The sequence below is a fragment of the Ranitomeya imitator genome, chromosome 1 (assembly GCF_032444005.1).
Source record: "Ranitomeya imitator isolate aRanImi1 chromosome 1, aRanImi1.pri, whole genome shotgun sequence".
NCBI classification, from domain to species: domain Eukaryota; kingdom Metazoa; phylum Chordata; class Amphibia; order Anura; family Dendrobatidae; genus Ranitomeya; species Ranitomeya imitator.
The window spans coordinates 482526871-482539817 of record NC_091282.1 but is presented as its reverse complement, the minus strand read 5'-3'; positions in this window follow the sequence as shown (position 1 = coordinate 482539817).

The following is a 12947-nucleotide window of genomic DNA, read 5'->3' as shown; positions in this document are numbered from 1 at the left end:
GATGCGTCAGGCGACACAACAGGTTACTCCATGGAGCTCTTTACACATACCGTGCCTGGGTTAGAAAGGGAAATTGTACCCTGCCCATTACAAGAAGAATCGGACATGGAGTGCACTGATGCACAGCCACAGCTAGATTATGATGCTGTTCCATCGAGTCAGATCACTACATTGCCCTCGCAGTTTGCTGAGCCAGAATCTGACCCTGATGAGACTATGGTGCCCTGTCCCGAACGCTATAGCACCTTACACGGTGACACTGAGGAAGGTGCACATGACATTGAGGAGGATTAGGTGATAGATGACCCAGTTGTTGACCCAGATTGGCAGCCATTGGGGGAAGAGGGTGGCGCTGCCACTAGCTCAGAAGCAGAGGAGGGTTATCCACAGCAGCACCAATCTACATCGCAACAGCTGTCATCTGGCAGGCGCGTATCAGGCAAAAAACCTTTGACAAAACCAGTTTTAGGACAGCGTGGCAATCCTGTGAAAGTTGCACAGCATGCAATGCCTGAAAAGGAATTCCATAGTAGGAAGAGTGCAGTGTGGCATTTTTTTGACCAAGATCCCAATGATCAGTCAAAAGTGATCTGTAAAAAATGCTCAAAGACCTTTAGCAGAGGGAAGATTCTTAACAATTTAAATACAACGTGCATGCGTAGACAATTAAACAGCATGCACTTGCAAGCCTGGACTAACTACCTAACGTCCCGTACCGTTGGTGCACCAGGTCTGAATGAAGGTAGTCAGCACTGCAACATTGCTTCCCTCACTGTAAGCCCACCGGTTAGGACACCAGCAGCAAATGTGGAGGGATCGTCGCTAGGCCAAAGCAGTCAGGGAGTCAGAAGGTTATTGGTAGGAAGCACTGTATGTAGGCCAACATCACCAACTCACTCTCAATCTGCGATGTCCACAACCACCACCACCGCTAGTTCCACCATAGGCAGCTCTCCAGTCCAGCTCACCCTAGAAGAGACTCGTTAGGAAACGAAAGTACATCTGCGTGCAAAGGGTTTGAACGCCCACATTGCCAGACTTATCTCGTTAGAGATGATGCCCTACCGGTTGGTTGAAAGTGAAGCTTTCAAAGCCCTGATGGCCTACACAGTACCACGCTATGACCTACCCAGTCGCCACTTCTTTGCGAGAAAAGCCATCCCAGCCCTCCACCAGCATGTCAAAGACCGCATTGTCCATGCACTGAGGCAGTCTGTCAGTGGGAAGGTGCACCTCACAACAGATGCATGGACAAGTAGGCATGGCCAGGGATGTTACGTGTCCATCACGGTGCACTGGGTTAATGTCGTGGATGCAGGGTTTACAGGGGACAGCAATAGTGGGACAGTTCTGCCTAGCCCACGATCTAGGAAACAGTTGGCTGTAGACGTTCGCCACCCCACCTCCTCCTCCTCCTCCTCCAGAAGCAAAAGCTCATCCACAGAGCGCTGTCACACGACCACTCCATCCGCAGCTGCCAGTGTTGCACATGAGGTATCCCATTACGGAACAGCTAGTGGGAAGCGTCAGCAGGCCGTGTTTGAAATGAAGTGTTTGGGCGACAACAGACACACCGTGGAAGTTCAGGCTGAGTTCTTGCAGCAAGAAACTCAGTCATGGCTGGGCAGTGTACATCTTGAGGCAGGCAAGGTAGTCAGTGATAATGGAAGGAATTTTATGGCTGCCATAGCCCTTTCACAACTCAAACACATACCTTGCCTGGCTCACACTTTGAACCTGGTGGTGCAGTGCTTTCTTAAAAATTATCCAGAGTTACCAGCCCTGCTCCTGAAGGTGCGAAGACTTTGCTCGCACATCCGCCGGTCGCCCGTACACTCCAGCCGTATGCTGAACCATCAGCGATCGCTCAATCTTCCACAGCACCGCCTAATTATCGACGTTGCAACAAGGTGGAACTCCACATTGCACATGGTTCAGAGGCTGTGTGAACAAAGGAGTGCTGTCATGTATTTGTGGGAGGATACGCATACACGGGCAGGCAGTTGGATGGCAGACATGGAGTTGTCTGGTGTGCAGTGGTCCAAGCTACAAGACCTCTGTCAAGTCCTTCAGTGTTTCGAGGAATGCACATGGCTGGCAAGTGCAGACGACGCCATCATAAGCATGAGCATCCCACTTATGTGTCTGCTGATGCAAAGTTTGACGCACATCAAGGAGCTGGCATCTGCAGCCGAGGAGGAGGGAATCCTTGATGACAGTCAGCCATTGTCTGGTCAGGGAACTGTCCAGGATGAGGTGGCGGTCGAAGAGGATGAGGAGGAGGATGATGGGGATGACTATGTATGGGAGGAGGATGCTTCTCAGGGGCCACTTGAAACTGGTGGCGTTGCAAGGTCAGGTACAGGTTTCTTGCAGGACACTTGTGATGTGGATTTCCAATAAAGTGCTCCTCAACCCAGCAGGACCAGTGAATTGACACCAGGAACATTGGTCAACATGGCTGAGTATGCCTTGCGTATTCTAAAAAGGGACCCCCGCATTGTGAAAATGATGTCCGATGACGATTACTGGTTGGCCTGCCTCCTGGATCCACGCTATAAAGGGAAAATGCAAAACATCATGCCACATGAGAACCTTGAGCAAATATTGGCTACCAAACAAGCAACTCTTGTAGACCATTTGGTTCAGGCATTCCCAGCACACAGAGGTTTTGATGGTCCTCACACTTGCCGTAGGGGGCAACATGGCAGAGGTGCTAGAGGTGCAGAAATCCGAAGTGGCGTTGGACAGAGGGGTTTTCTGACAAGGTTGTGGAGTGATTTTTCAATGACCGCTGACACAACAGGGACTGCTGCATCTATTCAAAGTGACAGGAGACAGCATTTGTCCAGTATGGTTACAAACTATTTTTCATCCCTTATCGATGTTCTCCCTCACAGGTCATTCCCCTTTGATTACTGGGCATCTAAACTAGACATCTGGCCCGAATTGGCAGAATATGCATTACAGGAGCTCGCTTGCCCTGCTGCCAGGAGTGCTTTCAGAAAGAGTCTTCAGTGCTGCTGGTTCAATACTGACTGAAAAAAGGACACGTCTGGCTACCCAAAATGTAGATGATCTAACCTTCATTAAAATGAACCAATCATGGATTGCCAATTCTTTTGCCCCACCTTCCCCTGCTGACACGTAGCTTGGGTGATAAATAGTGTTGAGCGATACAGTCCGATACTTGAAAGTATCGGTATCGGATAGTATCGGCCGATACCCGAAAAGTATCGGATATCGCCGATACCGATATCCAATACCAATACAAGTCAATGGGACACCAAGTATCGGAAGGTATTCTGATGGTTCCTAGGGTCTGAAGGAGAGGAAACTCTCCTTCAGGCCCTGGGATCCATATTAATGTGTGAAATAAAGAATTAAAATAAAAAATATTGATATATTCACCTCTCCGGCGGCCCCTGGACATCACGCGGGTAGCCGGCAGGCTTCTTTGTTTAAAATGAGCGCGTTTAGGACCTGAGGAATGACGTCGCGGCTTCTGATTGGTCTCGTGCCGCCCATGTGACCGCGACGCGACCAATCAGAAGCCGCGACGTCATTCCTCAGGCCCTAAATTCCTAGAATGAGGAATTTAGTGCCTGAGAATGACGTCTCGGCTTCTGATTGGTCGCGTCGCGGTCACATGGGCGGCACGCGACCAATCAGAAGCCGCGACGTCATTCCTCAGGTCCTAAACGCGCTCATTTTAAACAAAGAAGCCTGCCGGTTACCCGCGTGATGTCCAGGGGCCGCCGGAGAGGTGAATATATCAATATTTTTTATTTGAATTCTTTATTTTACACCTCACTATGGATCCGATACCGATACCCGATACCACAAAAGTATCGGATCTCGGTATCGGAATTCCGATACCGCGAGTATCGGCCGATACCCGATACTTGCGGTATCGGAATGCTCAACACTAGTGATAAATGACTCGCTTTTGCCCTCCTCTTACTGACTTTGCCAATTCCTCCATTTGCAGCTGCTGAATGTCCACCATAGGCCATTTTATACCTCCCTAAATGGGCTGACTCCCCCCACAGGACCGTGGTCACCACTTGGCGCAAGCACCTGTGCAAGTGCCGTTTGCCTGGACAGGTGGGTGCGCCCACTCTACCTCTACTAAACAAAGCTGAGTTTCAATCTACAGGCTTTCGGCCTCTATCAACAATATGAAACTGCATTTGGCCTGGTTCTTGGTTTGGGCCTAGTGACGTCTGCTGCTGCCTCTTGGTTTCCTCAAAGAAACAAAGCTGAGTTTCAATCTACAGGCTTTCGGCCTCTATCAACAATATGAAACTGCATTTGTCCTGGTTCTTGGTTTGAGCCTAGTGACGTCTGCTGCTGCCTCTTGGTTTCCTCAAAGAAACAAAGCTGAGTTTCAATCTACAGGCTTTCGGCCTCTATCAACAATATGAAACTGCATTTGGCCTGGTTCTTGGTTTGGGCCTAGTGACGTCTGCTGCTGCCTCTTGGTTTCCTCAAAGAAACAAAGCTGAGTTTCAATCTACAGGCTTTCGGCCTGTATTTAGAATTTGAAACTGTATTTGCCCTACTAGTTTGGTTGGGCCCTACTAACAGTGTCTGCTGCTGCTTGTTGTTGTCCTCCACTGAACAAAGCAATGCTGCCTGTTTGCTCCTGTTACCAATTTTTTTCTGCTTTTAGCCTCCTTTTTTATTTTGGGCCTATATCTGTGTTTCCTCCTCATCCTGCCTATTACCCAGCCACTGCTTGATGGGTCTGCTGGTACATTGACCCAGACCACTACATTCCCCTTGCACTCTACACAGCCAGAATCTGACCCTGCTGAAAGTCAGGTCCCCCTTCCCGCATACTATACCACCTTACACGGGGACAAAGAGGAAGGTGCATATGAAAGTGCAGGTTCCTTCATCAGGTGGGGGGGCATACTCGTTGGCGACGTCACTGTCACAGGGCCCGTCATAGTACGCAAAAGTGTCACTGCCGGTGGGAGGCACCCCCGCCGTCAAACACAACGCCGTACTTTGAGGGGCCCTGTGTCAGTGCCAATGCAAACGAGTGGGCCCCCTGCTTGCTCTGGATCACAGCACTTGCAAAGTTGAAATACTTACCTCTCCCTGCTCCACCGCCGTGACGTATTCCACATTTCCTGGGCCCAAGAAAAAATTGAGCCAGCCCTCTCCCCCCCCACAACTTTATCCAAATGACCCCCAATTTTCAATACCTAATTATTATTATAAGGTTAATTAAGATTGACAAGCTTAAGTAACAAGAATTGATGTTTTTGACATTAAAATGGGCTCTGTAGGTGTTTTTCTGTCCTCTACTCACTGCCGACTTTTATTCCCCATTGACTTGCATTGGGTTTCGTGTTTCAGTTGGCCGATTTCACCCGACCCGACTTTTGACAAAGTCGGGTTTCGCGAAACCCGACTCGATCCTGAAAAAGTAAAAGTCGCTCAACCCTAATGCCTTAGAGATTGCAGACACACAGCTCAAGAGTTGTGAACAGCTATTCAGCCCGAGTTAGAGCATAGACTGTCTCTACTGAACCTGGAACGAGGAAGGGAAGGTCTTCGATGATGGTACAAACCTGGTAGCAGCCCTACGCCGGGGAAATCTCACACACGTCCCTTGCATGACTCATGTCCTCATTCTGGTGGTACAACAATTTCTTCACCACTATCCTGGCATGGATGTGCTGCTGCAGAAAGCACGGTCGCTCTGTAGTTACTTCTACCAATCGCAATCTGCAGGTCATCGACTTATATAGCTAGAGAGGTTTTTCAGCCTACCGGTTAACCATTTGATTTGTGATGTGCCGACATGGTGGAATTCCACTCTGCCCATGTTGCAGCGACTGCGGCACCAGTGACGAGCTGGTGCAGTATGTGCTTTTGAATATCCTGGGCCAATGCAGTATGGACATCATGCAACTCACCCTTGTGAGTGGGCACTAATGAAGGACCTTTTTATGCTAAAGCCCATTTTTAATAGTGGTGGTCCCAGAGGAAGAGATGGAAGCAGAGGAGCATATAGAAGAGATAACAATATTTCTAAATTTTGGACTGTCATTGCACAGGTGGATGCCATGGGAGGGTGAATGACAGTGATCGAGGGCGATTCGGGATACGAGACAAACTGTTGTAAAAGGTGCAGGAGTTAAGGAATAAATGGAGGAGGATGAGCAGGAATAGGTGATGGGTGCGCAACAGTCATGTAATGAAGAGGATAATGATCCTGTCACGCAGAGTGTGGGAAGAATAAATGCAATATGAGGGAAAGAGTGGATGGAAGTCCAAACACTAGGGAAAAGGGGGTGGAGACCCCTAGGAAGATCCACTAGCACCCTGCCTCCCATACTGTCTCTAAATTGGTTCCACGCCAATTGCCGAGCAGATAAGGCTAACACTGCTCCTTTATCCACCTCGTCTTTATTTAAAACTTTAATTCAAAGCTCTAAATCCTCTCAGACCCTGATATCTCATGCATGGCCCATGGCTGACTGCTTCTGTGCCATTATAAATGTTCTACTGTGGGTCAATTGATCAGTCAACTACCTGTGCTACTATTCTTACATTTTTCTTAAATTAGTGCTCTATCAAGCTGATATTTGGGCCTCCTGAGTGGCGCTGGGAAAAAAAATTGAGCTGTTCCGTGAGGTATTAGGGCTCCCAGCAAAGCAATTTTACACTTCAAAGCTGTAAATGCTGGCCCAGACCCTGATACCTCATGCATGGCACATGGCTGACTGCTGCTGTGTCATTTTCAAATTTCTACTGTGGGTCAATTGATGACACTTTTCCTGGTGTCTGGACATAAACTTTTGTAATGTTTGTATTCCAAGTTGAGTCTCCTTCATATGTGCACTAGGCCTACACCAGTCACTTATCCACCTGTTACTGACCAATGTATAACCTAGAAATGCTGGTCCAAGCAATGTCCCAGGCCCTGTCCCATGCAGCCATGCAGCACAATAATGCTATTTGTACTCTGGATCAATTGGTGCCACTTGTCATGGTAAATGCCCCTAATTTGAGCTTTTTGGGAAGTGTTTTGTCCCACCTTAAGGTGTTGTGTATATGTTTGCCTCCCATTGAATTCAGTTGGGTTCGGGTATGTTCGATGAACATTGGGACATTTGCCGAACCAAACCAAACCTTGAAAGGCTTGGTCATCTCTAGTCCCTAGTCTGGGAATATTTTTTAAAGAGGGTTCTGAGATAAACAAAATGGGCATTTTCAACCTGTGCCATGCCAAGATCAGTAGGGGCCTGACCACTTAGAAACTAACCACCACCAGCATGATCAAGCACATATAATCTAACCAGCCGACTCGGTGGGCTGAATGTCTGTGTCTACAATTGGTGCCATCAGTTGACAATACTGTCTCTTTCCCTGTGCTAGGTGCTTCCCAATCCCCTGTCCCCTGTCCAAAACACTGGCACAAATGCCTCTTGCCCTGCACCTGTCCTTGCATATTCTATATCATCAATCATCAGGCAATTCCAAATCCTTGTCCCAGCAAAGCATTCAGCTGTTCCTACCCCGGGCCATTGAAAAAAGTGAAAGTTTGCAGCCAACCACCTACAAGTCCATAGTCTAAATGGACACATTTCCAGGCTGCTTGCTGATCAAATTTTTCCTTTTTGGCTTGTTGACACGGAGGCTTTCCACCCACTTATGGCAGCAGCCTTCCCTTGGTAGTCTGTCCCCAACCACCACTTTTTTTCCTGATGTGGGGTCCCAGAATTGTACCACCAATTGTCCAGGAACATCACCTGTGCCTTTACAAACACACTTACTGGGATTGCCTAATTAACAACCGACACATGGACAAGCGCTTGTGGCAAGGGATGCTACATTTCTCTGACGGCACACTGGGAAAACATTGTGGAGGCTTTGGCCAAGTCACACCCTGGCATGGCACATGTTCTCCCAATGCCGAGGATTGTTAGCCCTACTTTGATCAGGGTTTACCCCACTCCTCCATCTCTGATGTGCTATCTCAGAGCACGTCGTCCACATCAGCCAGAAGCTGGAAGCGGCAAAAGGTTCTGCATAAGCTAATTTGTCTAGGAGACAAACTGCACACCGTGGCATAGTTACTTAAAAGATTAACAAACCAGACAGACCTGTAGATTATGCCGCTAAACCTCCAACCAGGCATGGTTGTGTGATATAATGGGTGTAACATGGTGGCGGCTGTGAAGCTTGGCAAGCTCATACATGTACCATACCTGGCACATCTCCTCAACTTGGTAGTTCAGTGGTTTCTTACAACCTACGCAGACTTGCCAGAGCTTCTGGTCAAGGTATGCAGCGTCTGTGCCCTTTTCTACAAGTTGGCGGCAACAGCTGCTGCCGCTCTGGCAGTGCTACAGCAGTCAGTTCACCAACTGTTGTGCGATGTCACCACGCACTGGAACTGCACATGCTGGAAAGGCTTTGTGAGCAGAAGAGGCCAGTGGTTGAGTACCAGCTGGAAAATGCCCTTCAGAATTCAGGGCAGCCTACACACATAACAACTGAAGAGAGACTTTGAGACTCCACAAAGAAGGTGAGTGGCAATGACAACTTAGTCAGTGCAACTATCCTGCCTCTGTGCCTACTTAAACAGTCGCTGCTCACAATTAAACATGAACCTTTGCATGCAGACCAGGTGGGGACGGAGGAAGACCTAACACAGAAAGGTTCTAGCCAGCCCAGCCTTATCTAATCTGCTTTCAAAAAACTGACTGTCACATCCAAACATAGAATAAGTGTGAACAGGTGCTTTACCTAGAGTCACCAACTCGTATACAGTAACACTTATTCTATGTTTGGATGTGACGGTCAGTTTTTTGAAATTTGTATTCATTAGCCTTCTGACTGAGCACTCCACCTTTTAGCCACAGGTGTTTTAATCGCAGCAGGACCATTACCCCTCCACAGAGAAAGAGAGATTATAGTCTTTGAAGAGGATTCACAGTAGGTTCTCATTCAGATGAAGATGTTTATTCTCAGTGAGGAAAGGAATGTCTAGGTCCTGGTATACGAGAGATGCCTTAATGTGGCTACCAGGTACACATGAATTGGCCAAATTATGCGCTAAACACTCTCATTTTTTCATATTTCTAATGCAGTAATGTAGTTCAATTTTCATGTTTCATGTTTGCATGTTTTAGCGCCGCAGTGTGCTGCCTTATTTATTTGATTATCTAATCTGCTTAGCAGAGATTGGGTAACACTGAGGAGGTGGATACTGAAGAGATGGAACGGAAGGAACAGAAGCTAATGGCTAGTGCAACAGAGTCTAGTAGCCACAAAACCTTTGTCCCATCTCCTATATGGATGGGCTGAGGATGGGAATGAGGAGGAGGAGAGAGAGGAAAATATGGAGAGTCATCATCATGGTGGAGGCAGGGAGGTGTTGGAGCTTGGCACATATGGCCGACTTTATGCACTTCTGCCTTTCCCATGACCTTCGCGTTACATTCATCTTGGGAAAAAAAGGGTACTGGTTGTTCACCCTGCTAGACCCACGCTACAAGGAGAACTTTGCATCTCTTCTTTCTGAAGTGGAGAGGTCCTATAAAATGGTGCTATACCAGAAGGTGGGAAATATGTTGTAAAAAATTCCCATCAGATATCACTAGCAGAAGGGGGCATGCTACCTTGCCCAATCAAGGATTTGAGACCAGAGAGACACACAACAGAGGCATGGGTACACTGTCAAAGGTGTTGGGACTGGCGGAATGCACCAAGTTTAAGATGTAATGGTGTTAGGTGCATTCGCAGTCTGAGGTCCACCGTGTAGGTGAAAACCCTGCTGCTAGTAGAGACACCCGATATGGTGGTACAATGTGAATACACACATGGGTTAACTTCACCCTGTGTGAAGGAAGCGAACCCTGTTGCGTCACAGGGCCATGGTACCGCACCAAGAGCGCAAGCAAGGAGTCTCAGAACTCAATCCCAAGACTCAGAATTTGAGTTCATAAAGACCTCATGCGCTCGACACCGCTACTGGGGTGTCAGAGAGACAGAAATAATATTATTTAAGAAGCACGAGAGTGCGTGTGGTGCCGCACTGGCGGACACCACTAACCACCCAGGCTTGGGTCAGGAAAGCGCAGAGAAAGCGCACGGCGCCGCACTGGTGGTCACAGCAATTAGACGCTGTAATGTGTGTAACGTGCTGATGGATAAGTCGGGCGCTAGATAGCAATCATCCACCTTCCGCGAGCAGTCATACAATAGGGAGGGGATTTTAAAGAACGACTTTCACTCACAACACACACGTTTACAAAAGTCAATACTAGCGCATGGCCGTGCGGCCATGCGAGCCTTAAATAGTTGCAGCACGTTTAGGACCTTCAGAGAAGGACCAATGGAGTTGCTGCAGTACCTGAGCATGTGACCCCAGATCTCCACTGATAGATCTTGCCCTGGGCATGCTCAGAGTGCAAAGCAGGACTTAGTCCTAGCACCTACAAGGACCTTTCAAGAAGGACCAATGTCCTAGCTGCAGTATCTGATCATGTGACCCTCGATCTCCACTGAGAGATCTTACTCTGGGCATGCTCAGAACGTGAAAAGCAGGAATTAGTCCCAGAAGCATCTGCTCGCTGCTGCCCAGCATTGGCTTCAATGGCAGAAGCATGAAATGCAGCAGTAACTCTTAGCACAGAGTCAGACTGAGCGAGACGCTGGGCTCGACGTCTCCGCTGAGCAGGTTCCACTGCGGCCAGAGAAGAATGGGAGACCACAGCGGAGATGCCCCGAGATTGCCCCTGTGCAGAAGCAGGAACTCGACCCCTAACAAAAGGTGTGGGACAATTTCATGATACCAGTCCAGCATCCAGCATGATCCCAGTGTTTTTGACAAGGAAGGAAAAGGTTTTAAAGATGGCCAAGCAATACCTTGCCAACCAAACCACCATACTCCCTATTTCTTCCTCGACTTTCAATTATTGGTTCCCAAAGATGAACACATGGCATGAACTGTCACTCTATGCTTTGGAGGTGTCATGCTGTTCTGCTGCTAGCGTCTTCTCTGAGCTGGTTTTTAGTGCCGCCGGGGTCATAACAGTCAGGCATTTTCTTCTGTCAACTGAGAATGCTGAAAGGCTCACTTTCTAAAAAATGAATAAAGTCTGGATTAGCACATGCCTTTCCACACCACCAGATGATAGCAGCACATAAAGTGTTTATTCAATATTTAAATTAGGTCTGCCAGTTGTTGCCTTTCAGAGGTCTATGGATACATAAGCTTGGTTCTTATCCAAACACTATGTTAGGACTGGCGGAACGCACCAAGACAGATGATAAAGGTGCGTTCGCAGTCCGGGGTCCACCGTGCAGGTGAGAACCTGCTGCTAGCAATTAGCAGACAATATGGCGGTACACTAAAGTATACACGCGTGGGTTAAACCTCACCCAGCGTGAAGAAAGCGATCCTGTTAATTCACAGGACCGCAGTACCGCACTAGTGCGCGAGCAAGTGGTCAGCGGACTTAACCCCAGAAGGGATTGGAGCCCGATTAGACCCTTGCTGGCGTAACACCGCAACTGGGTGTGTAGAGAACCTTAAGCAATCTGTGCACAAGAGTGCGAGCGATGCCGCACTAACGGACGCCACTAACCACCCAGACTCGGGTATGGAAAGCGCAAGGCAGGCGCACGGCGCCGTACTGGCAGGCACAGCTACAGGACGCTGTGATGTGTGTTAGTGCTGTAGGCTAAGTCGGGCGCTAGGTAGCAGCCATACACCTTCCGCGAACAGACATTCAATAGGGTAGGGGTTTCCAAGGACGACTTGCACTCACAACATACACACATAAGCAATTGTAAAACAATACTAGCGCATGGCCGTGCGGTCATGCGCAGTTTATATAACAGCAGCACAGGAAGTGGCCACAGCACTTTTGCCCTTCTAGGACCTGCCAAGAGGACCAATGGAATGTGCTGCAGAGCCTGAGCACATGACCCTCGATCTCCAACGGGAGACCTTACGCTGGGCATGCTCAGTACATGCAGACAAGGACTTAGTCCCAGAGAAGTCCGCTCGCTGCTGACCAGCACTGACTTTAAAGGCAGAGACTGGAGAAGCAGCACTAACTCTCAGAACAGAGTGAGAATGAGCAAGACGCTGGGACCGACGTCCTTGCTGAGCAGGCTCCACTGCGGCTGGACAAGAATGGGAGACCGCAGCGGAAGTGGCTCGAGATTCCCCCTGTGCAGAAGCGGGAACTCGACCCCTAACATTACCCCCCCTCCTAGGGCCCCCCCCTCCTTGGGCCTCGCTACGTTCAAAGGCAGCAATGAGCTGCGGGGCCCGAATGTGCTCAACAGGTTCCCAGGACCTGTCCTCGGGGCCATAACCCTTCCAGTCCACCAAATAAAATTTTTTACCACGCACCACCTTGCACCCCAAAATAGCGTTCACCTCATAATCGTCCGTAGACGAACCCGATGTCCCAGCAGATGACTCGGAAAAGCGGGACATATACACGGGTTTCAAGAGGGACACATGAAAGGTGTCGGTGATACCCAGGCGTGGCGGAAGGGCCAAACGATAGACCACAGGATTAACCTGCTCGAGGACCTTGAATGGACCCAAGTAGCGAGGAGCAAATTTAGTGGACTCAACTCGCAGCCTGATGTTACGGGCGGAGAGCCACACCAAGTCGCCAGGAGCAAAGGTCGGGGCGGGGCGCCGATGAGCATCAGCGGAGGACCTCATTCTCTCCTTAGAGGCCCGAATGGCATCCTAAGTGCGGTCCCAAATATCCCGTGCCTCCACAGCCCAGTCTGCCACCCTGGAGTCGGCGGAAGACACGGGCATAGGCACAGGTACCCGTGGATGCTGACCATAGTTGAGGAGGAATGGGGTTTGTCCAGTGGAGTCGGCAACGGCGTTGTTCAGTGCAAACTCTGCCCATGATAGCAAGGATGCCCAGTCATCCTGCCTG